Below are 26,848 nucleotides of genomic sequence, written 5' to 3' on the forward strand. Positions count from 1 at the left end.
GAGGTTGACAATGTAGCCAAACAGTTCCTGTCTGTCGCTGTATTCTATTAATTCAGAGATCAAAAGGAAATGTTAACATGTGAATGTAGTGATATCACTGTCTTCATTTCTCTTTGAAGTATGTAAATGGCAGGAGATAGGCAACTGCCTTATGTTAATCCATGTAGCTAATTACTGGTGATGCTTAAGAAATAGGAGGTTACTTCAAAGACGCTATTCTTCACCCAAGGAACACCTGCTGTCAGGAGGCTGACAGTAGCCTGCCAGGGATCTATACAAACTCCTAGGCCCTGATCCTTTTCATCTCAGATCTGCTTAAGCTTCATCAGGGCAAGTTTGAGTCACAAGACTGAGATCTCCAGTGCATCTGGATCACCCTGATATTGGACATTGGACTGTAACTTATGGACTAATTCTAAAAGGACATTTTGCAGCTCTAAAGCTCTCCATCTCTACTGTGAAACTGACTTAAAAACTCTATTCATATCGGTATGTATAATGATCTTTTAACCAATACTCTCTCTCTTTTCTTTTCTTAATAAATTTTAGTTTAGTTAATAAGAACTGGCTATAAGCGTGTATTTGGATAAGATCTAAGATATTCATTAACCTGGTGGGTAATGTGTCCGATCGTTTGGGGTTGGTAGAACATTTTATATGATGAACAAGATTTTTTGGTAATCCTCATCATATTTGACTTGGTTGTCTGGGTGGGAGCTCAAGGCTGGGTTGCTTTAAGAGAACTGTATTTCTGATAACAAGTAAGGTATTCTAGAAGCTGCTTTGTTGCTGAATTGGTGAATCTAAGTATTAGAATAACCACCAGTTCTGCGGATTGTCTTCCCCGTTCTTTGGAGTTTGCCCTAATGAGCAATTTCAGCGTGGCCCCGATGGAACCCTGATCACACAAAGTATCATAATTTTCTGCTGGTAGAAGTAGCAAGGGGAAAAAAGAAACTAACTTGTGCCTCTCAAAGGCACATTTCCTTTGCTGTGCTGTTCTTGGAGTGACACAGCTATACATCATTTTACACAGGAGCTTTGCCATTGTCACAGTCTAGCGCTAAACCGGTAACCATTAAGTCCCTGATCTGCAGGGAAGGCAATGGTATTTCCCCAGACCCAGACAGAAAATTATTGGAGGAGTGCTTTATATGTAATCTGCCCACTAGAAAATTTATTCAAAGCTGGAACACTTTGTAAATGTCCTCCGTTTCTTCATCAGATTGTCTGGAATAGTGTTAAATTATGTGTAGGAGTGACATATTTAAAGATGTAGGACTCACTGTTAAATGTTTAGGTTTAACCACTGTGGCATAGTTCAAGGGCATTAAACAATGGGCCTGACTCTCCTATCACTTAAACCAGTTTTACCCATTGTAACCCCATTGTAGGCAGTGGAGTTATTCCAGTCTCACTGGTGTATCAGAGAGGAGAATGCATAGGAGAAGGCCTCATTGCGTATGTCTAAAAGACCCGCAGCATAGCCATGGCTGGCCCTGGTTAGCCGACTTGGGCTCACAAGGCTCAGGCTGTGGGACTACAAAATGGCAGTGTGGATGTTCGGGCTTGGGCTGGACCCTGGGTTCTGAAACCCTGTGACGGGGAGAGTCTCAGAGCTTGGGCTCCAGTCCAAGCCTGAACATCTACACTGTTATTTCCAGCCCCATAGCCTGAACACTCTGAGCACAAGTCAGCTGACCCAGGTGCTGAGTCTTGGTGCTGTGGGCTTTTTATCACAGTGTAGACATACCCAGTGAGGTCTTGTCCTCTGCCATTTTGGGAGTATGGCTAGACCCCCTTACACAGTCAGCATGACATGCCATGGGGGAGGGAGGGGTTGCATCCTCTTCCATTTTGAAGCAGCAGTAAGATGCAACCCCCACTGCATGCTCTTCTGTTCTGAACTGTCCTGCACCAGTCTTAATGGTTCTGATGCCTATTGCAAAGGCATACTGTTCAGCTACCCCTGCAATCCTCTACAATAAAGGCAGTATTTTGCCCATAAAATACATGTTTACCCATGAAAATAATTGTTGTGTTGAATACAGTAATAGCATCGTCTAAGCTACTTTCACCATACCAGTTTTAAAAGGATTTTCATATTTAGTAGGTAAATATTCTCTGAATGTTTGCTTGGCATCCTTTCTGAATTTGCCTGTTTTCCTCGTGTTTACAAAAATAAAAACTTTCAAAAACTACATAATTTACAAAGAAGACACCATTCTCAAGAGTCGCCCCTCTTTGAAGAAATACTAGGGTTTATTTGCATTCATATTTGAAGCCAAAAATATTTCTAAGACTCTGAAAGACATATGAATATTAGATTTGGTGCAGAGATCTACAATCTTTTTTCATTTACATGGACCCTACAATTGTTGATATTTCCTCTCCCTTGTAAGGATTTTCCTTGGTGGTCTTTGCTATCTATCGCTAGGTTTTACAGGCAATGTTTTGTACTGATTTATAACTTGTGTATTCTCTACTTGTGTATTCACTAACTTTAGTAGCGTTTTACACAGTATGAATCAGCACAGAAATTGGCTAACTGAGCCACCTTAAGCCCTGATGTAACCAGGTACCACTCCAGGGAAATCAAGGATGTACCAGGGGGCTGATTTTGTGCATGCATCTGTGTATTGAACTGTCAGAATTCTGTTTCATGTTCATGGAATAACAAGCATGAACCACACTGAAAGGTTGTCTACCTCACATCTTTCACCTCATAGAAAAGACTTCAGCTTAGCCTGGGTCTCCTTTTCAGATTGGTCCCACCTGTCTCCATCTGAACTCTGCAGCTATCAAAATATATATGTTGTTTTATCTGTGCTGTAGTGAGCCACATTTTTCTGTGTGTCTGTGGAACATGATTTTCTTTATACTCAGGCTCACTTTAGATCCCAGGATCTGGATTTTCTATCAACACTTTATTTTTATAAGATAATACTGACCATGAATTATACCCACAATCTTTCTTTTTCATCTAAATCAGAGGGAAAAAAATAGGGATGATTGTGAAGTGCTTGAAGAAATGGTCTATCTCTATTTTAATATTTCAGAATGCTTTATGTACACATCCAGTCTGGTGAAGATCTATTTAAATAGGTTTCCAGTAAGGTATATTTTGTTAGAAGCTGCATAACTTTAATCTATGGCTTGTGGAACACAGTTCCTAATAGTGAGGCTTATTCTCCTGAGTTAAAAGCTCATAATCAAATCCAACACAATACTAGACTATATTTGTACATCTACTGCAGCAGTTAATTACTTGAAACCCCACTGTAGACTGCAGGCAGGGAGTCGATAGGTCTGTGTTTTCTCAAATTTCTGTTACCTTTCTTGTATTTAAGAATTACAGTAGACAGTTGTGTTGTCGTGCAACTGAGGAGGAAAGAAATAAAGACTTCTCATTGGGATCAACTCTCCAGAAAGCAGACGGAGATAAAACTTAGCTAGGACTCCACTATCTCTGTGCATCAGCTAGCTCTTCTGGCTGGGTTGGGGGGATGGGGAGTGTGGCAGCACCCCTTAAAAGGATGTTACAAACTACCCCTTCACCACCACCCCCAAGTACAACTAAAAAGTTCCAGGCAGGAGCCTTTGTACTTCCTACACCCACCTGTGCCTCTGCTTAAATTATTATATCAAGGACCATCTCTTTTTATAAACAGTTCTGTGTGATGCATATTGTTTAAAATGTTATTAGGCAGACTCTTCTAGTTCAGAAGTTGTCTCTGTTACCATGGCTGCTGATCTGATTAGGTCTCAAAATTTGGCAAGAAACTTACTTTGTTTCTTTAAGAGCAAGCTAAACATCTAAGAATTCAGCTGGGGTGCACAGTACATTTCGTAACAAGGCAGAAACATCCCCTAGAGATTTTACTTGTTTGGCAAGGGAAAGATCCAGGTGTTTTAAGTCAAATCTACAGCATTAACTAAGAAATTCCAAAGGGTCTGATAAGGAAATGCTTAAGCTTCCTGCTTACTCTTCTGTGATACCATTTTCGGGGGCAGGGTATAGGGTTGCTGGAAATAGGAAATAGCCATTTTTGCTTAAATTTTACTTTCACTAGAAAATTATTTATGGGGTCATTCCCCTCCTAAAATGTTAACCTATAACTTTCCAGAACAAAGTAGTAAAGTCAAGGCTCAGTTATTAGAGGGACTAGTTTCCAGAAGCATACAAAATATTTAGCTTAATAATGAGACAATGCTAAAGGATAAAAAACAAGGATAAAAGACCTGGAGCACAAGGTCAGCTGACTCGAGCTTGTGGGCATGGGGCTAAAAATTGCTCTGTAGATGTTAAAGCTCAGACTCCAGCTTGGGCTCTGGTACCCTCCACCCTCAGAGAGTTCCCGGGCTTGGGCTCCAGCTCATGGGCGGCAGCTATCAAAGGCCAGGACAGGCTAAGCCTCCCTAACCCGGGCCATGCCCTGTCCAGGTTGTGCCCTGAGGCCCCATCTCCCTTTCCCTTTCCTGTGGCCTGGAGCTCAGACCTGCCAGCCCGCCTGGGAGTCAGGCCTGTGGCCGGGGGTGGGGTGGGGGTTTGGGGCTTATCCAGCGATTGGGGAGGCTTGGGGCTCTGGCCACAGGGGAGGACGTGGGCAGAAGGGGTGGGGCTGATAGATTAGCCTCCCCGAAGGGGGAGTTCACCTACCACCCATGCTCCAGCTGCAGGCTTTTTACCCCTATGTAGACATATGCAAGGAATCTAGTATTGTTAGAAGTCAATTAGTCCTTAAGTCAGAAGTCCTTGTTAGAAGTCAATTTCCTTAAGTCAATTAGTCATAGTGGACATAAAAATCTAAGAATGGCCACACTGAGTCAGAACCAATCGTCCATCTAGCCCAATATCCTGTTTTTTGCCCGTGGACAATTCCAGGTGCTTCAGAGGGAATGAACAGAACAAGTCAATCATTGAGTGATCCATCCACTGATGAGCTGCCAAAACCTTAACAACCAGTTCCCTCCTCACTCCACGAGGGGGTCGTTGCCCACCCCCGCCCACCGGGACTCCTGCCCCATCCAACCCCCCCACGTTCCTTGACGCCCCCCCCCCCCGGACTCCTGCCCCATCCACCCCTGTCCCCTGACTGCCCCCAGAACCGGGCAGGAGGGTCTCGTGGGCCATCATAGTGGGTGCCCACTCCACCCCTAAGAGCCAGAGGGACCTGCTGGGGGCGAGGTGGGAAGTCCCGGCAGTGCTTACCTGGGGCAGCTCCCAGGAAGCATCCGGCAGGTCCCTCTGGCTCCTAGGGGTGGGGGAGCATAGCTGGGGGGGAGCAGGGGGAGCAGCCACTCCCCCCACTGATCACATCAAACGTGGCGCCTTAGGCACCGACTCCCTGGGTGCTCCGGGGCGGGAGCACCCATGGGGAAAATTGGTGGGTGCAGAGCCCCACCGGCAGCTCCCCACCCCGCGCCCGGCCCCAGCTCACCTCCGCTCCGCCTCTGCCTCCTCCCCTAAATGCACCGCCCCACCCTGCTTCTCTGCGCCCCCCCCCGCCCCCGCCGGCTTCCCGCGAATCAGCTGTTCGGCGGGAAGCCGGGGAGGGCTGAGAAGCAGGCGGCGGCTTCCCGCTCAGGCCAAGGGTGGCAGAGGTGAGCTGGGGCGGGGAGCGGTTCCCCTGCGCACCCCCACTGGGTTACCTGCTGCGGCGCGGGCAGCCCTCCTCACGCCCCTGCCCGCCCGAGCTCACCTCCGCTCTGCCTCCCTGGGCCTGAGCGGGAAGCTGCCGCCTGCTTCTCAGCCCGCCCTGGCTTCCTGCCTGAACAGCTGATTCGCGGGAAGCCTGGGGGGGCGGAGAAGCAGAGCGGGGCGGCGCGTTCAGGGGAGGAGGCGGAGCGGAGGTGAGGTGAGCTGGGGCCGGGGGTGTGGCAAGGAGGGGAGCTGCCGGTGGGTGCTCTGCACCCACCAAATTTTCCCCTTGGGTGCTCCAGGGCTGGAGCACCCGTGGAGTCGGCGCCTAACACGCCACTTTTGGCTGGTTAAATTTAGAAACTCCTTTAGAACCGGTTGTCCCTCGCGGAACAACTGGTTCTAAAAAAGCTTCTAAATTTAACAACCGGTTCTAGCGAACCGGTGCGAACCGGCTCCAGCTCACCACTGGATCCATCCCCTGTAGTCCACTCTCAGTTTCTGGCAGTCAGACCCAGAGCATGGGATTGCATCCCTGACCATCTTTGCTAATAGCCATTAATGGACCTATCCTCCATGAACTTATCTCATTCTTGTTTAAGCCTGATTATATTTCTGGCCTTCACAACATCCCCTGGCAAAGAGTTCCACAGGCTTACTGTGTGTTGTATGAAGAAGTACTTCCTTTTGTTTGTTTTAAACCTGCTGCCTATTCATTTATTTGGGTGACTTCTGGTTCCTGTGTTATGTGAAAGGGTAAATAACACTTCCTTATTCATTATCTCCATGTCAGTTATGACTTTATAGACCTGTATCATATCCCCTCTTAGTTGTCTCTTTTCCAAGCTGAAAAGTTCCTGTCTTTTTAATCTCACCTCATATGGAAGCTGTTCCATACCCAAAATCATTTTTATTGCACTTCTCTGTGCCTTTTCCATTTCTAACATGTATACTTTTAAGATGGGGTAACTAGAACTGCATGCTATATTCAAAATGTGGACATATCATAGATTTATATAGTGGCATTATGGTACTTACTGTCTTTTTATCTATCCCTTTCCTAGTGGTTCCTAACATCCTATTAGCTGTTTTGACTGCTGCTGCACATTGAGCAGATGTTCTCAGTGAACTATCCACAATGACTCCAAGATCTCTTTCTTGAGTGGTAACAGTTTATTTAGACCCCATCATTTTGTATGTATAGTTGGGATTATGTTTTCCAATGTGCATTACTTTGCATTTATCAACACTAAATTTTATCTGCCATTTTGTTGCCCAGTCACCCAGTTTTGTGAGATCCCTTTGTAATTCTTTGCAGTCTGCTTTGGACTTACCTATCTTGAGTAATTTTGTATTGTCTGCAAATTTTGTCCACTCACTGTTTATCCCTTTTTCCAGATCATTTATGAATATATTGAACAGCACAGGTCCCAGGACAGATCCCAGGGAACTCCACTGTTTACCGCTCTCCATTCTGAAAACTGATAATTTATTCCTACCCCTTTTTCTTTTAACCAGTTATTGATTCATTAGAGGACCTTACTCCTAATCCCATTAGTTTACTTTGGTGATGGACCTTGTAAAAGGCTTTTTGAAAGTCTAAGTACACTATATTTACTGGATCTCTCTTGTCCACATGTTTCTTGAACTGCTCAAAGAATTCTAATAGATTGGTAAGGCATGATTTCCCTTTACAAAAGCCATGTTGACTCTTCCCCATCATATCGTATTAATCCATGTGTCTGATAATTCTGACCAACGGAGTGTTAAGATCAGAAAGACAGGATGGATCAGGTATATGAAATTATTTGAAAATCAACAAATAAGCAGATCTTGAATTGTCCCAGAAGTTTTTAGAGACTAAGGAATTGGTTGATATCAGCAAGGACTGTGTTATGTGGTCATGGAGAAATGAAAATCAGAAAAAAGTCAATTCTGAATTAATATTAGGGATCAGCAAATCAAATAATAGATCTTGTCTAATCAGCCGTATCTAGCCAGCTTCAGATTGCTAATTTTCTGTTGACTAACTGACTTCTGAAAATTCAGGAGGACCAAAATGGTTAAAATAAATATTTATAAGAGGTTTGGTAGCATCCACTGCTTTGCGCATTCCCTCAACTGCATGGTCACTCTGGTCTGTCCTTGATGTATATGCCTACAAATTGAACACCTTGCTGCTAGTGCCACATTGTTCTCTTATGAGCTTCCAGCCAAGTACATATACGTCTTAGGTATCTCACAAAGGCTGCTGCCGTGTGTACCTATGGTGTGACATAATCTCCCCTTGTACCTTAAATGTGCTCTGTGGTGGAAGTAAAATTTAATATTGTGTAGTTGGTGAACATTGCTGGTCACTGATGCCTGGGGAATATGAATTGTAATTTGCTCTTTGCTAGGTGCTGACTGATACGATTAAGGATAAGATTATGTCACGAAGGTCACAGATGTCATGGATTCCATGACTTCCAGAGACCTCTGTGACATTTTCTGCCTCAGCCCTGGAGTGGCAGGGGCCCTGGGGCTGTCAGCTCCTGCGAGTGGTGGGGTGCCCTGGAACTCTGAGCAGCTGTGGGCAGCAGGAGGACTTGAAACTCCAAGACACCGTGGGTGGCAGGGAGACCCTGGAGCTCTGAGCCCCTGCAGGCAGTGGGTGGTGGCCTTCCCTCCCTGCAGCAGGGCTCAGACTCTCATCCCCACTCCTCAGGCTTCAGTCATCCTCCATTAAACCCCCTCCCGCCATTATTTTTAGTAAAAGTTACAGACAGGTCACTGACTTCCATGACTTTTTCTTTATTGTCCGCAACCTGTCCTTGACTTTTACTAAAAATAACGGTGACAGAATGTTAACCTTAGCTATGCTGGATGCTGGTGATCACCCTATGGTGCTGCTTTACATTTACATTTGAATTAGGTTAATAGTCTATAAACCCAGTTGCTGCTTCTTTTTCCTTTTCAGTCATCATATTTCATATTTGATCCTTGTTATTTTGATTATAAGTTTTTATTAATACTCTCAAATATTTCCTGAACAGCTTGCCAGATACAAATGATATCTACCCATCATTAATTAGTAACTTTTATTCTTAGTTTGTGCCCAGTGTTATTATATAACTCAACTAAGTCAGCTATAGTAATTCTCTTGCTTGCCTTTTTTCTCTAAATCTTCAGAATTATAAGATTAAGCCCTATCATTATGAACCAGTCCAAGGATCAAGACAGCTATTTTACAGTGTATTAACATTTCAAAGTTATGCAGATTGTGGTTTATGTGGGTCCTGGACTAATGTAAAGCCCCTTAAAATGTGGAACTCTCAACAGAAGCCCTTACTTGGGTAAGAACTAACCAAACATATGAATTTGAAACCTAAACAGAGCATTATAATGGCATCTCAAAGGAAAATTAAATTATCTGACATCTCTGATCTGAATTACTGAATATCTTTCTTCTTGGATGAAGCATGTGAACTAATTCTTGATAATATCACTGTAGTCTCCACAGTTTACAGACATGAGGTTAGATCATGATATTTTCACGCAGCCCATAGCAATTGGAAGTGCATAGGTGCCCTGTTCCAGGGGAGCACAAGGAGGTCTTGTGCCTCAGAGAGATTCTATTATTCCTGGGAGCTCCTCTGTTCCATTAGATAGAGAGAGTGTAGTAGAATCATTTTCAACATTATTTATGGCACACAGAATTCTCTGACTTTGCATCCAGACAGTTCTTCTGGATGGCACATCACAGGGGGGCAAAGCCATTGCTCCCCCTATTCACCATACGATCCTCACTCATTTCTGTTTCCTGGGGGGAATATGTGATATGCAGCCCCTGACACACCCCAGAACAGCACTTATATGGCAGAACAGGTGCAGAGATGAAATCCTTATTCCCTCTTGCTCTCCTGTACAATTGTGTAAGTGGTAGGAACAATCCAACCTGTGTATAGTGTGACAAAGTTCCTCCTCTATCTTGGTGGGTCCTGTGCTTATTGGCAGATTTTGCTCACCTCAAAGATTCACAGTAGCCCTCAGTTTGGCCACTTTCGTGGTTCAGATTTGCCGTTCACTCAGATAACCTCATCACTGGCCAGCATGGGAAAAAAAGAGTAAGAACAGTCCCCGCAGTTTCTGCTGATCCACCACATGGGTCAGGGACCAGCTCAGAGACCTTCCCCTCTGGTGGAACCTCCTGTGTTGGGTCTGGAGTTGGGAGGTTTGGGGGGAACCTGGGCCTGCCCTGTACCCCAGGTTCCAGCCCAGGGCCCTGTGGAATGCAGCTGTCTAGAGTGTCTTCTGGAACAGCTGTGCGACAGCTACAACTCCCTGGGCTACTTCCCTTTGGCCTCCTCCCAACACCTTCTTTGTCCTCACCGCAGGACCTTCCTCCTGATGTCTGTTAACGCTTGTACTCCTCAGTCCTCCAGCAGCACATCCTCTCACTCCCAGCTCCTTACGCACACACCTCACTAACTGGAGTGACAGCCTTTTTAAACCAGGTGTCCTGATTAGCCGTAATTAATTCTAGCAGCTTCCCAATTGGCTACAGGTGTCCTAATCAGCCTGCCTGCCTTAATTAGTTCTAGAAAGTTCCTGAGTGTTCTGGAATAGTCCTTGTTATCTTACCCAGAGAAAAGGGACCTGCTTACCCTGGAGCTAATGTATCTACCTTCGACCACTCTCTTGTAGCCATCTGGCCTGACCCTGTCACAAGAGATATTACATCTAAAAAATTACATTAAAAGAACATTATTAGGGTTTGCTAAATTGAGCACAGGAAAGTAAGGAAATACCAGAATTAAGGTTGCCTGTGTCTCCCTGCCAAATTTTAAGACCTTTCCCCAAAGCCTGGAGGTGCTAGAATTTTTCAAAGAACAAGTTGTCAGAATGGGGTCTGCACACCACACAAACCAAGATCCACTATGATGTTCTCGGCAAAGGGAGGGCAAGTTCGCTCCTCTGCTCGACTAACTAAGACAAGGGCACAGTGTAGCCATGAGTGCATGAAAAGGTTTTGAAAGGGTATGGTAGTTGTACTCTCTTTCCACTAATACCCTCCAACTGACATTAAGTAGACTTGTGCATTCACAAATAGGGAATAGACTCTTACGTTATTTAAACACCATTTAATGCAGGTTTTGTCACTGTGCTTCTCACTTCAACAGTGAGATGGCCTGGTAAAACAGCTTGACAGAATATTCATTTTACCAGATTTTCATTAACAGCTGTACACAGAAGGTTTCTGCTGCACCTGTTTCAGAGAACAAGTTAAAACAACCAGATTAACTGATCCTGAGAGTAATTAAAATATTTCAAAGCTAAAGATTTCATCATACTTTTAATTCTATTGTTTTCATAAACAGCTGGAAGATTGTACCACACCTGCTTTCTGATACTCCTTATCCAAGAAATTCTTTCCACATTGCATTTGAAAGACTTAACGAAAGGAGTAGAAGGATCCCTGTTTTGGATCGTACATACCAGTCTTTCACATTTGTTCTCTGGAGAAAACAAATATGAATCATATGCATTGCAAATGGATGAGCTCTCAAAACAGGTGCTCCAGTCTAAAAAAAAGTGATGAGTGTTAAAAAACCCTCAATTCTCTGAATATTGTGCTATGTTTTTTTAGCCAGAATATCATGTGAGTACTTCATTGCCATATGCAACCAATGCTAGTGTTGTATAAAAGAGACAGATATGGAGACTGTAATTTAACTTCCATTATTTGCACAGCTCTGTACTTTCTATGTGAAGTTTGCTAGCTAACATAAATACCCCTCTGCAGATGGGAAAAGGGAGCTAGAAGTTAATATTAAAGATTTTCTCTTAGTATTCAGACTATGATAAAATCAGCATGGTTATATTTTAATAACTATCTAAAATACTTCAGATTGGTTCCTCAACACCATAACCTGTTTTTTAGAGAAGATAATGATAATAGGAAAAGTATTACACACTATGTAATGTGGCTTCTTAGAGAGATCTAAGCAAAAAAAAATTTAATTTAAATTCAGAAATAATAAATTGCCAATTGCTCTAAATCTCTGTAGAGAGGAAGTTGGGAGGACAATTTAGTAACTATTTTGTTCATTCTGAATGTGGAATATGGTAAAAAATATGTACTCAGTTCCGTTCGTGGTCTTATCTGTATAATAAGGTGCTAGCGGAGTAAGAGCAAGTAAACAGAGCTCTTAATGCACCATGTTAAAAAATGGCTTTTGTTTACGAAATCCTTTTTATTGAAACTTTTATTAAATAACATTGTATTAATGGTAGGGTGTTGACCTTTTCCAGCTATGGAAGATTGTCTCAGAACAGGATCCAGGAAAAACCAACATGGAAACTATTTAACGCTTTAGTTTCAACTAGGGCTGTCAAGTGATTAAAAAAATTAATTGCAATTAATCGTGTGATTAAAAAAATTAATCATGATTAATCGCACTGTTAAACAATAATAGAATACCAATTAGTTAAATATTTTTGGACATTTTCAAATATATTGATTTCAATTACAACACAGAATGTCACGTTATATTTATTTTTGATTACAAATATATGCACTGTAAAAACAAAAGAAATAGTATTTTTCAATTCACCTCATACAAGTACTGTAGTGCAATCTCTACCATGAACGTTGAACTTACAATGTAGAATTATGTACAAAAAATAATAACTGCATTCAAAAATAAAACAATATGAAACCTTAGAGCCTACAAGTCCACTCAGTCCTACTTCAGCAAATCACTCAGACAAACAAGAGTGGTTACAATTTGCAGGAGATAATGCTGCCCGCTTCTTGTTTACAATGTCACCTGAAAGTGAGAACAGGTGTTCACATGGCACTGTTGTAGCTGGTGTCGCAAGATATTTACGTGCCAGATGCAGTAAAGATTCATATGTCCCTTTATGCTTCATCCACCATTCCAGAGGGCATGCGTCCATGCTGATGACAGGTTCTTCTTGATAACGATCCAAAGCAGAGCAGACCGACGCATGTTCGTTTTCATCATCTGAGTCAGATGCCACCAGCAGAAGATTGATTTTCTTTTTTGGTGGTTCAGGTTCTGTAGTTTCTGCATCGGAGCGTTGCACTTTTAAGACTTCTGAAAGCATGCTCCACACCTCGTCCTCTAAGATTTTGGATGGCATTTCAGATTCTTAAACCTTGGGTCGAGTGCTGTTGCTATTTTTAGAAATCTCACATTGGTACCTTCTTTGCATTTTTTCAAATCTGCTGTGAAAGTGTTCTTAAAACGAACATATGCTGGGTCATCATCCAAGACTGCTATAACATGAAATATATGGCAGAATGTGGGTAAAACAGAGCAGGAGACATACAATTCTCCCCCAAGAAGTTCAGTCACAAATTTAATTAGCGCATTATTATTTTTAATAAGCATCATCAGCATGGAAGCATGTCCTCTGGAATGGTGGCTGAAGCATGAAGGGGCATACAAATGTTTAGCACATCTGGCATGTAAATATCTTGCAACACTGGCTACAAAAGTGCCATGCAAATGCTTGTTCTCACTTTCAGGTGACATTGTAAATGAGAAGGAGGCAGCAGTATCTCCTGTAAATGTAAACAAACTTGTTTGCCTTAGCGATTGGCTGAAGAAGAAGTAGGACTGAGTGGACTTGTAGGCTCTAAAGTTTTATATTGTTTTGTTTTTGAATGCAGTTATTTAACAAAAAAATCTACATTTGTAAGTTACACTTTCACAATAAAGAGATTGCACTACCATATTTGTATGAGGTGAATTGAAAAATACTATTTCTTTTATTTATAATTTTTATAATGCAAATATTTGTAATCCAAAAATTAATATAAAGTGAGCATTGTCCACTTAGTATTCTGTGTTGTAATAAAAATCAATATATTTGAAAATGTAGAAAAGCATCCAAAAATATTTAATAAATTTCAATTGTTATTCTATTGTTTAACAGTGTGATTAATGGTGATTAATTTTTTTAATCGCAATTAATTTTTTGAGTTAATCTCATGACTTAACTGCGATTAATCAACAGCCTAATTTCAGCCAATTTGCCTGGTACTAAAGTTAGGCTTACTGGCCTCTAATTGCCAGGATTGCCTCTGGAGCTTTTTTTAAAAAAATTATTGTCATGTTTGTTATCCTCCAGTCATCTGTTACAGAAGATGATGTAAGTGATAGGTTACACACCACCATTAGTAGTTCTGCTATTTCATATTTAAGTTCTTTCGGAACTCTTGGGTGAACACCATCTCATCCTGGTGACTTATTACTGTTTAATATATCAATTGCTCCAAAACCTCCTCTACTGAAACCTCAATCTGGGTTAGATCCTCAGATTTGTCCCCTAAAAAGCACAGCTCAGATGTGGGAATCTCCCTCACATCCTCTACAGTGAAGATCGATGCAAAAAATTCATCTAGCTTCTTTGCAATGGGCTGCACTTCTTTGAGTGCTCCTTTAGCATCTCGATCATCCAGTAGCCCCACTGATTGTTTGGCAAGCTTCCTGCTTCTGATGTGCTTAAAACAAAATTTGCTATTTAGGGTACATCTACACTATGAAATTAGGTCGAATTTATAGAAGTAGGTTTCGTAGAAAGCGTTTTTATACAGTTGATTATGTGTGTCCCCACACAAATGCTCTAAGGGCATGTAGTCGGCTGAGTGTGTCCACAGTACTGAGGCAACCGTCAACTCCCGGAGCATTGCACTGTGGGTGGCTATCCCACAGTTCCCACAGTCTCCGCCGCCCATTTGAATTCTGGGTAGAAATCCCAATGCCTGATGGGGCTAAAACATTGTTGCGGGTGGTTCTGGGTACATATCGTCAGGCCCCCGTTCCCTTCCTCCCTCCGTGAAAGTAAGGGCAGACAATCGTTTTGCGCCTTTTTTCTTGAGTTACCTGTGCAGACGCCATACCACGGCAAGCATGGAGCCCGCTCAGCTAACCATCACCGTATGTCTCCTGGGTGCTCGCAGACGTGGTACTGCATTGCTACACAGCAGCAGTTTATTGCCTTTTGGCAGCAGACAGTGCAGTATGACTGGTAGCCGTCATCAACGTAGTCCTGGGTGCTCTTTTAACCGGGCACCTGGGCAAACATGGGAGTGACTCAGCCAGGTCATTTCCCTTGTTTCGTCTCATGGCGATTGAGTCCTACCGGTAGTGCACTGCCTTTTAACCTGCAGCTAGCAGAAGATGATGGCTAGTCGTCATACTGCACCATCTTCTGCCGAGCACCCAGGTGTTGACGATGGCTAGTGGTCATACTGCACAGTCTGCTGCCAGAAAGATATATAAAGATAGATGAAGTGGCTCAAAACAAGACATAGACCAGATTTGTTTTGTATTAATTTTCCCTCCCTCCCTCCCTCTGTGAAATCAACGGCCTGCTGAACCCAGTTTTGAGTTCTATCCTTGAGGTTTTGAGTTCTATCCTTGAGGGGGCCATTCAGTTTCTCGCAAAGCCACCCCCTTTGTTGATTTTAATTCCCTGTAAGCCAACCCTGTAAGCCATGTCGTCACTCCCCTCCCTCCGTCAGGGCAATGGCAGACAATCGTTCTGCGCCTTTCTTCTGTGCAGATGCCATACTGAAGCATGGAGCCCGCTCAGATCACTTCGGCAATTAGGAGCACGTTAAACACCACACGCATTATCCAGCAGTATATGCAGCACCAGAACGTGGCAAAGCGATACTGGGCGAGTAGGCGACGTCAGCACGGTGACGTGAGTGATGAGGACAGGGACACAGATTTCTCTCAAAGCACGAGCCCTGACAATGTGGGCATCATGGTGCTAATGGGGCAGGTTCATGTGGTGGAACGCCGATTCTGGGCTCGGGAAACAAGCACAGACTGGTGGGACTGCATAGTGTTGCAGGTCTGGGACGATTCCCAGTGGTTGCGAAACTTTCGCATGCCTAAGAGCACTTTCATGGAACTTTGTGACTTGCTTTCCCCTGCCCTGAAGCGCATGAATACCAAGATGAGAGCAGCCCTCACAGTTGAGAAGCGAGTGGCAATAGCCCTGTGGAAGCTTGCAACACCAGACAGCTACCGGTCAGTCGGGAATCAATTTGGAGTGGGCAAATCTACTGTGGGGGCTGCTGTGATGCAAGTAGCTAACGCAATCAAAGATCTGCTGATATCAAGGGTAGTGACCCTAGGAAATGTGCAGGTCATAGTGGATGGCTTTGCTGTAATGGGATTACCTAACTGTGGTGGGGCCATAGACGGAACCCATATCCCTATCTTGGGACCGGAGCACCAAGCCAGCGAGTACATAAACCGCAAGGGGTACTTTTCAATTGTGCTGCAAGCACTGGTGGATCACAAGGGACGTTTCACCAACATCAACATGGGATGGCCGGAAAAGGTACATGACACTCACGTCTTCAGGAACTCTGATCTGTTTAAACGGTTGCAGGAAGGGATTTACTTCCGAGACCAGAAAATAACTGTTGGGGATGTTGAAATGCCTATAGTTATCCTTGGTGACCCAGCCTACCCCTTAATGCCATGACTCATGAAGCCATACACAGGCAGCCTGGACAGTAGTCAGGAGCTGTTCAACTACAGGCTGAGCAAGTGCAGAATGGTGGTAGAATGTGCATTTGGATGTTTAAAAGTGCGCTGGCGCAGTTTACTGACTTGGTTAGACCTCAGCGAAACCAATATTCCCACTGTTATTACTGCTTGCCGTGCGCTCCACAATATCTGTGAGAGTAAGGGGGAGATGTTTATGGCAGGGTGGGAGGTTGAGGCAAATCGCCTGGCTACTGGTTATGCACAGCCAGACACCAGGGTGGTTAGAAGAGCACAGGAGGGCGCAGTGCGCATCAGAGAAGCTTTGAAAACCAGTTTCATGACTGGCCAGGCTACGGTGTGAAAGTTCTTTTTGTTTCTCCTTGATGAAACCCCCCACCCCTTGGTTCACTCTACTTCCCTGTAAGCTAACCACCCTCCCATCCTCCCTTCGATCACCACTTGCAGAGGCAATATAGTCATTGTTGCTTCACATTCGTGCATTCTTTATTCATTCATCACACAAATAGGGGGATAACTACCAAGGTAGCCCAGGAGGGGTAGTGGAGGAGAGCAGCACCAGGAGGGGTGGTGGAGGAAGGAAGGAGAAGGCCACACAGCACTTTAAAAGTTTAAAACTTTAAAACTTATTGAATGCCAGCTTTCTGTTGCTTGGGCAATCCTCTGGGGTGGAGTGGCCGGGTCGCCGGAGGCCCCCCCACTGCGTTCTTGGGCGTCTGGGTGCGGAGGCTATGGAACTTGGGGAGGAGGGCGGTTGGTTACACAGGGGCTGTAGTGGCAGTCTGTGCTCCAGCTGCCTTTGCTGCAGCTCAACCATACACTGGAGCATACTGGTTTGATCCTCCAGCAGCCTCAGCATTGAATCCTGCCTCCTCTCATCATGCTGCCGCCACCTTTCAGCGTCAGCCCTCTCTTCAGCCTGCCACCTCTCCTCCCGGTCATTTTGTGCTTTCCTGCACTCTGACATTGTCTGCCTCCACACATTCATCTGTGCTCTGTCAGTGTGGGAGGACAGCATTAGCTCAGAGAACATTTCATCACGAGTGTGTTTTTTTCACCTTCTAATTTTCACTAGCCTCTGAGAAGGAGAAGATCCTGTGATCCTTGAAACACATGCAGCTGGTGGAGGAAAAAAAAGGAGACAGTGGTATTTAAAAAGACACATTTTCTAGAACAATGGCTACACTCTTTCACGGTAAACCTTGCTGTTAACATTACATACACAGCACATGTGCTTTCATTCCAATGTCACATTTTGCCTCCCCCCACCACGTGGCTAGCCCCTCACCCCTCCCCGTGGCTAACAGCGGGGAACATTTCTGTTCAGCCATAGGCAAACAGCCCAGCAGGAACGGGCACCTCTGAATGTCCCCTTAAGAAAAGCACCCTATTTCAATCAGGTGACCAAGAATGATATCACTCTCCTGATGATAACACAGAGAGATAAAGAACGGATGTTGTTTGAATGCCAGCAAACATACACTGCAATGCTTTGTTCTACAATGATTCCCGAGTACGTGCTACTGGCCTGGTGTGGTAAAGTGTCCTACCATGGTGGACGGAATAAGGCTGCCCTCCCCAGAAACCTTTTGCAAAGGCTTTGGGAGTACACCCAGGAGAGCCGCGAATGCCAGGGCAAATTAATCCTTTCACATGCTTGCTTTTAAACCATGTATATTATTTTAAAAGGTACACTCACCAGAGGTCTCTTCTCCGCCTGGCGGGTCCGGGAGGCAGCCTTGGGTGGGTTCGGGGGGTACTGATACCAGGTACCCTGGGGGTACCAGGGTGAGAAACAGTTCCTGGCTGTTGGGAAAACAGGTTTCTCCACTTGCTTGCTGTGAGCTATCTACAACCTCATTATCATCATCATCTTCTTCTTCTTCGTCCCCAAAACCTGCTTCCGTGTTGCCTCCATCTCCATTGAAGGAGTCAAACAACACGGCTGGGGTAGTGGTGGCTGAACCCCCTAAAATGGCATGCAGCTCATCATAGAAGCGGCATGTTTGGGGCTCTGACCCAGAGCGGCCGTTTGCCTCTCTGGTTTTCTGGTAGGCTTGCCTCAGCTCCTTAAGTTTCACGCGGCATTGCTTCGGGTCCCTGTTATGGCCTCTGTCCTTCATGCCCTGGGAGATTTTGACAAATGTTTTGGCATTTCGAAAACTGGAACGGAGTTCTGATAGCACGGATTCCTCTCCCCATACATCGATCAGATCCCGTACCTCCCATTCGGTCCATGCTGGAGCTCTTTTGCGATTCTGGGACTCCATGGTCACCTCTGCTGATGAGCTCTGGCCAGCATGGCAAGCTGCAGGTGACCATGCAAACAGGAAATTGAAATTCAAAAGTTTGCGGGCCTTTTCTTGTCTACCTGGCCAGTGCATCTGAGTTGAGAGTGCTGTCCAGAACGGTCACAATAGAGCACTCTGGGATAGCTCCCGGAGGCCAATACCGTCTAATTGCATCCACAGTACCCCAAATTCGACCCAGCAAGGTGGATTTAAGCACTAATCCCCTTGTTGGGGGTGGAGTAAGGAAATCGATTTTAAGAGCCCTTTAAGTCAAAAAAAGGGCTTCATCGTGTGGACGAGTGCAGGGTTAAATCGATTTAACGCTGCTAAATTCGACCTCAACTCCTAGTGTAGACCAGGGCTCAGGTTTTGAGTCTTTTGCTAGTTGTTCTTCAAATTCTTTTTTGGCCTTCCTAATTATACTTTTACACTTGAGCAAAACATGTAAAGTAAGATCATTAGCCTTTCCACAGTATGGTAGTTCACTTTTTAGAAACAAAGACTTTAATTTTTTAAAATAAAAAGTAATTATTTTCAGACTAGATTTAGTTGCTTTGTTCTCTTGATACAAAAAGTGAATCATAACGTCTAATAATTAAAAGTAAACTGAAGCGGCTGTCCAACAGTTTAATCATTCAGATGCTTAGATATCAGGGCGACTGATACACAAGAGATACATGTATATATAATGTGTGCGTAGAGAGAGATCCATAGTACTATTTTTTTGCATAACATGAGAGAACCTGAGTAAGTTAATAGCAAAATCTTGTAGTAAAAGTAATCTCAATTTAATATGCTCTGTATGAAGCTGATTAGGAAAGGAAGGAAGGAAGGATGGTTTTGTAATAAAGGCACTGGATAGGACTCAGGAAATCTGGATTCAGTTCCTGACTCTGCTACAGACTTCCTGTGTGACTGTGGGCAAGTCATGTGGGATCAGATTTTCAAAAGTGCTCAACATTCAGTGATGTCAGTGGAGCCACTGGGTGCTGATTTTTCACAATCTGGTTACATCATTTAGGTGACTAAATGGGACCTGACATCTCTTGAAAACATGGTCCCAATTGCAGCCCTTCTGAGAACCTGCTTCTTAGTCCCTCTCTCTGTGTCTCAATTCCTCATCTGTAATATGGGACATATTAATACTTCCTTTCTCCCATCTTCATGTCTCTTGCATGTTTGGATCATAAGCTCTTCAGGGCAGGGACAGCCATTCAATATGTAGGTATAGCAGCTAGTACAACAAGGCTCTGGTGTAACTGGGGGCCTCTCGATACTACTGTAATACAAATAACAAACAATGACTATATTTGGCACTGTTTTCACTTCCTAATGTTCTCGTACTAATGCTACAGTAAACAGTCAGATAGGATATCTGAAACTGTATAAAAACCCAATAATCCAGAACAGGCAGAAAGTTTGACAAGATGACCTAATAGTTATTTCCATTTCTAGAGGCCACAGTTTTGCCCTGTCCTTTGTTCAGATTTTAATTTGTTTTTGTATAAATCTATTTAGCTGAATATTATAGTTACATATTAGGTATAACCCTAGTACCATGGAACTCCAGTTAATGATGGGAGTTGCACATGCTTATGGAGGAGAAAACAGAACTCTAAGGTAGCTAATTTTTCACTAGAGCCTGGGTTCATGAACTGTTTATGCGGCAAATGTTTAAGAATTGACAAAGGTGGGGGGGACATTTCCCTTCTGCTCCCCCAAGGAGATTTCCTTTACCCCCCAAGTCAATTCTCCAGAGCTCCTGAGCTTCTGAGTCTTTCCAGGAAGGTCCTGGGAATTCCAACCTCTAGTGTCAGAAAAAGCTTAGCAGCACACACACAAAATCAGACACACTCAACATGTTTTAGAAATTTGTTTTCCCCACTTGCTGTTAATATCATTCTATGATCACAGGACAGAAAGGACTCTGACCCAACCACTCCACCCATTTTGATGACTGGGTATTAAATCACAATAAATAATGCACAATTAATATATTAGTATGAAAATGGACATGTTGGTGTGGAATTGTATAGCTCTGTAGGGCACCTGGAAGCCTGTCCAATAACATAGACATATAAGACAACACCATGACTCCATAATATTTCAAAAAATAAGAAAAGGCTAACTCAAAATAAAAAAGCAAACCACTTTGCTCATTCAGTGCAAATCAATCAAAATGATTGAACGCATCTCCCTTAGGTCAAAACATCCCTAGAATGTTTCAATGACAGAGAAAAAGTTCACTAACAATGGAATTACTCCACTAACAATGTAGCAAAAACACAACAGTTAAAAAACTTTTGGGGTGAATTACTGTCTCACTTAGCAGCTATTGTTTCAATAAATTCAGAACTTTATTGTGTTTTGTCTCTTTACTGGAGTAGTTTAAATTTGGTGGAGAAAAGGCAGTCTACAATCAATTATGTGAATGGAATTTTCTCTCTCCTGGTAGGTGAGCTCATTCATTTATATTGACCTACAATCAATGTTAAAAAATAAAAGAGGAACACATTCCTTCTCCAGCCACCTCACTCGTACAACACACAAATAACTATACTAATATTAATTATTACTTTTCAGAAGAGGAATCTCACATGCCTTCCGAACATTAAATATGCTTCACACCACCCCATTCTATACCTTCCCCCCAAAACTCCAGTACCCACATTAATAATTTTGCACTTCTGTATTGTCTTTAACTGAAGGATTTCAAAGTGCCTTATGGGCATTAAATAGGTGCCATGTTGCTTGAGCCAACTCCCTCATATACATGCATTTCCCACAAAAAAAAACATGAGTATGAAATAGCTTTCCCTTCCAGAGTCCGGCCATAGAGCATGGGAAGGGCAATTTTTCTTGATTCACAATATGCTTTACAAAATCCCAGCTGGTCATCCATGTGGTCCTGCTACAAAGTAAAAAATTTGTTCCAGTTGCATTGTACACTCTCAAGCATTGTTTTGATGGTAATCTCTTCAAAATGTATCTCCTTCATCTTTATAGCTTTTCCCTACTCCCCACAATTCACTCCCTGTTTCTCTCCATTTTCCTGTCTCTTGCTTTTTCCCTCTCCCTTTCTCCTTCCAGATTCCACTCCTACCCAACCCTCATCTCTTGGCTGGTGCTTCGTTCCCCAAGAACATGAACCTGAGGAGCAGTATCTTCTTGCCAACTGATTGTTTTGAGGAAAGAGCAAACTAAGGTTTGGAGGTGGAGAGGAGGCGGTACGAGGGAGGTCTGCGGATGGGGTTTACTGAGGAAGCAGCAGGTGATAGGGAGAAAGGAGTGAAGCACCATCAGGGAACAGGACAGACCAGAGACATGGACAGGAATGGTAATGGAATGCAAAGGAGCAGGGCTGAGCAACAGGAAACGGGGAGGCAACACAAATCCCTTCCGCATGTAAATAGTCCCATGACAAACTCCTAGAGAATGCACTGCCTTGCAATGAAGATTAAAGTATGCGCACTCTACTATGAGTCAGAACAAAGCTGTTGGAAGCTAGGGTTTTCCCATTTCTAGACCTTTAAAGCTGAGGTTGTTCTCTGTATAATATGTAGTGTCCTATTACCAGTTCTAGGAGTGTTATGTGTCACCACGTGGTTTTCCCACCATGTGCACCCAGCACTTGATTTAAATAGGAGGTTCGATAGAAATTCACAGTCTGTTATCCCATGGGTACTCATGCCTCTCCATTTGACTATATTGATGAAGGAACATAGGAGGCCTTTTCTGCCGCATTAATTCAGAAAAGGGAATGAGGATGAACTACAGCTCAGAAGGAGATGATTCTTTGGTACCTGTAGAGCTTTGCAGGAGGGCAGAACAGAATGAAGTGCACTTTCTTACTATGTACTTTCATTAGTGCTCATCTAAAATTAGTTTGTCCCCAAACCAACTTTGGAAGATTTTCAGCTAACCACTTAAAGTCAATGAGGTTAGAAATATAAATCTCATTGTAGTAAATAAAATGAGCTGGAATTTTCTTAAGCCCTTTTTAATTAGCTATGGATTTTGTAATGATTACTGGTTGCACTGAGCTACGTTTTATATGCGCTCTGTTTCCGATGTGCAAGGAGTGAGAGAGCAGCTATGTCATCATCCCTCCATTTTCCCAGACCTCAGGGAAGGCTCCCTACAATGGGTGGGCTGAGGACGGAGAATGGATGTTTTTCTGTTGGATGGGGGAAGGGAAGATGCACACCCACCACCTTCAAAGATTCTCTTTGAGAGGTAATCCTTCCTGGACTGCTTTATCTGTCCTCTGCTATGGAGATCTCCCTTTAAAGGGGGCAGCTCTATTGCAGTCACTCTCCCAAGACATGTGGGGGTGGAGGGGATCCGAGGGGATCATTGGAGGGCACAGGGCCTCCATACAGCTTATTCTGCAGACCCATGGCAAACCCCATCCTTTTAGTAGAACTTAGAGAAACTCCACAGGGAATCCTCTCAGACACGTCCTCCCTACTGAGACATGTTTTTTCCACAGGAGGGAGCAATCCAGCCCCATGTTTGCATTATCAGCTGTGGTATTTAAAGATCGGAGATTAAAATTTAGAGAGAGAGGAAGAGGATATTGTTGGGAAGATAACTGAATGGGAGAGGTTCAATAATGAATGAGTAGTTTACATTCAGAGGGTGGAGTTGCAAAAGAGGATCAACTGCATAATTTCAGGATAGAGAGAATACAGCACCAGCTGGAAAGACATTACCAATGGGAAATCCTGGAAGTTGGTTTTGATATCTCACTTGTCTTAGTACATTCTTGTGGGTTAGATACGCATGTCAAATATGAAATACCATACTTTAATGTTGATACCAATACTGTGAATATGTTCTATTGCTGTTCTAAACAAAAGGCAACCAACATGTACTGGTTGTTTCTCTCAACTAAGTGAGAGAAATACAAAACAAGTGATAATATTAGTGTACAAAGCATTGCTTATATTTTATCTCAGAAATTTGTGTTCAGTTTTGGTTACGTTATCATCAGAGCAATTATCAATGAGAGGGTAAATATAAAAATAAATAATTTGAGATTCTAGAAGTATTTTTAATGAAGTAATGCTATAGCCTTTGAGATTATACACTATTAAGAAGAGAAAACCCCAGAGTACCCTAAAGGAAACATTCTGGAGGGATTTGATGAATGGGAACGACATAAACTATTGACATTGGCGTGGCAGGACGTGATCAGAGTAAACAGGAAATTCCAGCAGAACAAATTTCACTTTGAGTTGTTAACATAGGAAAAAAGCTGCACAGCAAAATCACTATCAGAAGGCCTGAATAGTTCTTCACTCTGCTTGCAGTCTTATTGGCTCTCTCTTGACAGCAAAAATATTTTATTATATTAGCTTAACATGACTGAAAAACCCTCACCACACTCATTAAGATGCCAGGTTAACACAACTGCAAGTGTGTTCCCTTGCTCCCTCCAGGCCAGGGGTTTTCAACCTTTTTCTTTCTGTGTCCCCTCCCAACATCCTATAAAAACTTCACAGCCCACCTGGGCTACAACAACTGCTTGTCTGCATATTAAAGCCAGGACCAGAGTTAAGGGGTAGCAAGCAGGGCAACTGCTTGGGGCCCACGCCATAAGGGACCCCATGAAGCTAAGTTGTTCAGGCTGGAGCTTCAGCCCCGGTTGGTGGGACTTGGGTCTCTGGGCTTCAGTACCATGTGATGGGGCTTCGGCTTTCTGCCCTGGGCCGCAGCAAGTCTAATGCTAGCCCTGCTTGGTGGACCACCTGAAGCCTGCGCGTGGCCCCCCCATGGTTGAGAACCACTGCTCCAGGCCACAGCAAGGCCAGCTAGGTAGAAACTATATTTTGTAATTCAAGATGACTGGAAGCTTGAGGTATAGTATATACTGTGTAACAGTCTGACCCAATTTGTATTCGCAAAAAGAAAAGGAGTACTTGTGGCACCTTAGAGACTAACCAATTTATTTGAGCATAAGCTTTTGTGAGCTACAGTTCACTTCATCTCACGAAAACTTATGCTCAAATAAATTGGTTAGTCTCTAAGGTGCCACAAGTACTCCTTTTCTATTTGCAAATACAGACTAACACGGCTGTTACTCTGAAACCAATTTGTATTGAAATTGATGGTAGTCTTTCCACTAACTTTAATGGCAGACCTTCAATCCTTAAAGCAACAGAGCACAGGTAAATCTACGCCTGACATTCGCTTATGATTGTCACAATAGCAGCTATTCACAATTCTTTCTCCTTCACCATCACCCCCAAACAATCTCACACCAAAATTCTGTATCCCACTGACAGAAACTCCCAGAATTACAATTATGTCCCATTCAATAGGATGAAAACATGCTGTGAAAGAATAATAGGGCCTTTTAATGGGAGTAAGCAGACTGACAATTCATGTCCACAAGTCTCTGTTAAATTATTTCTATAACACAGCTATCTTATAAAACTACAAAACTGGATACAAACAAGCAATTTAGTACACAAAAGTTGATTTGGCTTGAGATAAGGAATCAAAATGGCTAACTGAAGCTAGTACAGAAGAAGAAAAATGATTTCCCAATAAGATGCATAATGTGCATGTATTTCCTTTCAGCATACATCGATATGCACAGAAACACACAGAGTTCTGGGGCATGCACTAGGAGGGGGCCAGCAGAAGCATGGGCCCCTGCAGAAATCAGTGGGGGGCACAGAACTTCTCTGGCCCTGGGGCCATGGTGGAGAGAGTGAGCTCCTCGGACAGCAGGGCCTAGGGTTGCCAATTTTGGATGGACGTATTCCTGAAGGTTTTATCACATGACATAATCTTTAATTAAAGATTAATCTTTAAATTCCTGGACAATCCTGGAGAGTTAGCAACCCCAGCGGGGCTGCGGCAGGATCACAGAGCTCCTCTGGCCCTGGGGCTGCAGTGGGATCACAGAACGTACCCCTCCAAAAGTGGTCCAATTTAAATTGCATGTCCTTGCAACAAGCAGAAGAATTTTTGAGTTTCCTGTGGCAAAAGTACCACAGCATTTATAAAACTCCACTTGGAATCAGCTATCCTTGCTACAAACAATTGGCCCAGTTTATGTGAAGTGTGATCTGTGCAAATTGGGTGGTGTTCAACTCTGATAAAGAAAGACACTTCGGTGAGAGTGAAACAGATTCAGATTTTCAGTGATAGTCTTCTTGTCGCAGTAATACTGCTCTGCTCCTACAAATGCAGATGGAGTTTGTGTAAGTAGGCCAACTCTTGGTTGATGAGAAATGTCTCCCTGTCTTATATGGAAAATGAATCGTCAGTGTTGTTCGGGGCATTGTAGAAGGAATGGCTACTCAGCGCAGCCAGTGTTGAGATCCTCACTTGTTTCTAAATATAGAACATTTCCCAGAACATATTTCTCTCTCTCTAGAGGCACCTCAGAAGAATGTGACTCAGCAAACAGTGAGGATGATTAGCCACCATGAAGGAATGCTTTTTTCCTGTGAAAGAACTCTGATTCTCTTCTCCCACAAAAATGCACCCCTGTGCTTGCGTGTGTCTCACAGCTAATACAGCTGTAGAACAGGTCACCTGCAAGTTGCTTGATTTAGAGTGAGGACTGCATTGTGAGTGGGTTCCATTGCTTAATAAGGCTCTGGGGGGGTTGTATCATTTGTTGGTGAGAAAATAAATCCAAATTTTTTTTAAAGAAACTTTTTTGTTCATTGTGGTACTAGTTGTGCTATGAAAAAAGGCAATTAGACAAACATTGGTTTTCTTTATTAAAGAGTTCCAAAAGCCATTTGATATAGTTAACCATACTTATATTAATATTTTGTTATTTATGTTACAGTAGCGCCTAGAGGTTCCCAACTGAGGTTGGTTCAACATTGCTGTATATAAATTCTTAAGAGATAACCCTGTCCTGAAAGGTTTGCAGACTATTTAGGCAAGACGGACAAAGGGTAGAAGAAAGGAAATGAAGTCATCCTTATTTTACAGATGGGAAAGTAAGGCATTAAGAGAGTCAGGGCTTGTCTACACTGTTCCAGTTTGGACTAGGGGGATGTGAATAGCAGTGCTATTCATCAAAGTGCTGCTCTGTAACTCCCCTGTATGGACACTGTGGATGCAAAGTAAATGAATCCTAGTTTTGTATTAATGTAGTCCTCTTCCAATAAGATTACATTAATGAGAACTAGGAACCTTTTACTTCGCACCAACAGCGTCCACACAGGGAAGTTATAGTGCAGCACTGTGGTGCACAAAACTATGCACACCCTCATCGTCTGAACCGCAGGGCAGTGTAGACTTAGCATAAAAGCTTTGCCCAAGGTCACACAAGAAGTCCGTGACAGAGCTGTGAATTGAACTACTCAGATCTCCAGAGTCCCACTCCAATGCCTTAGCCA

General features: G+C 43.3%; 1 protein-coding gene and 1 long non-coding RNA gene across 3 annotated transcripts in view; both read left to right on the forward strand.

The window, feature by feature from the left end:
- LOC142072566 (uncharacterized) lies at window positions 1-26,149 on the forward strand. The gene is made up of 3 exons (XR_012669011.1): window positions 1-489; window positions 21,564-21,678; window positions 25,867-26,149. It is a non-coding gene; the product is annotated as an uncharacterized LOC142072566 (long non-coding RNA).
- COL4A2 (collagen type IV alpha 2 chain) overlaps window positions 1-26,848 on the forward strand; it is a 245,114-nt gene that overhangs the window by 88,169 nt on the left and 130,097 nt on the right. The gene's annotated exons all lie outside the window — the stretch shown is intronic.

The sequence above is a fragment of the Caretta caretta genome, chromosome 1, assembly GCF_965140235.1.
Source record: "Caretta caretta isolate rCarCar2 chromosome 1, rCarCar1.hap1, whole genome shotgun sequence".
NCBI lineage: Eukaryota > Metazoa > Chordata > Testudines > Cheloniidae > Caretta > Caretta caretta.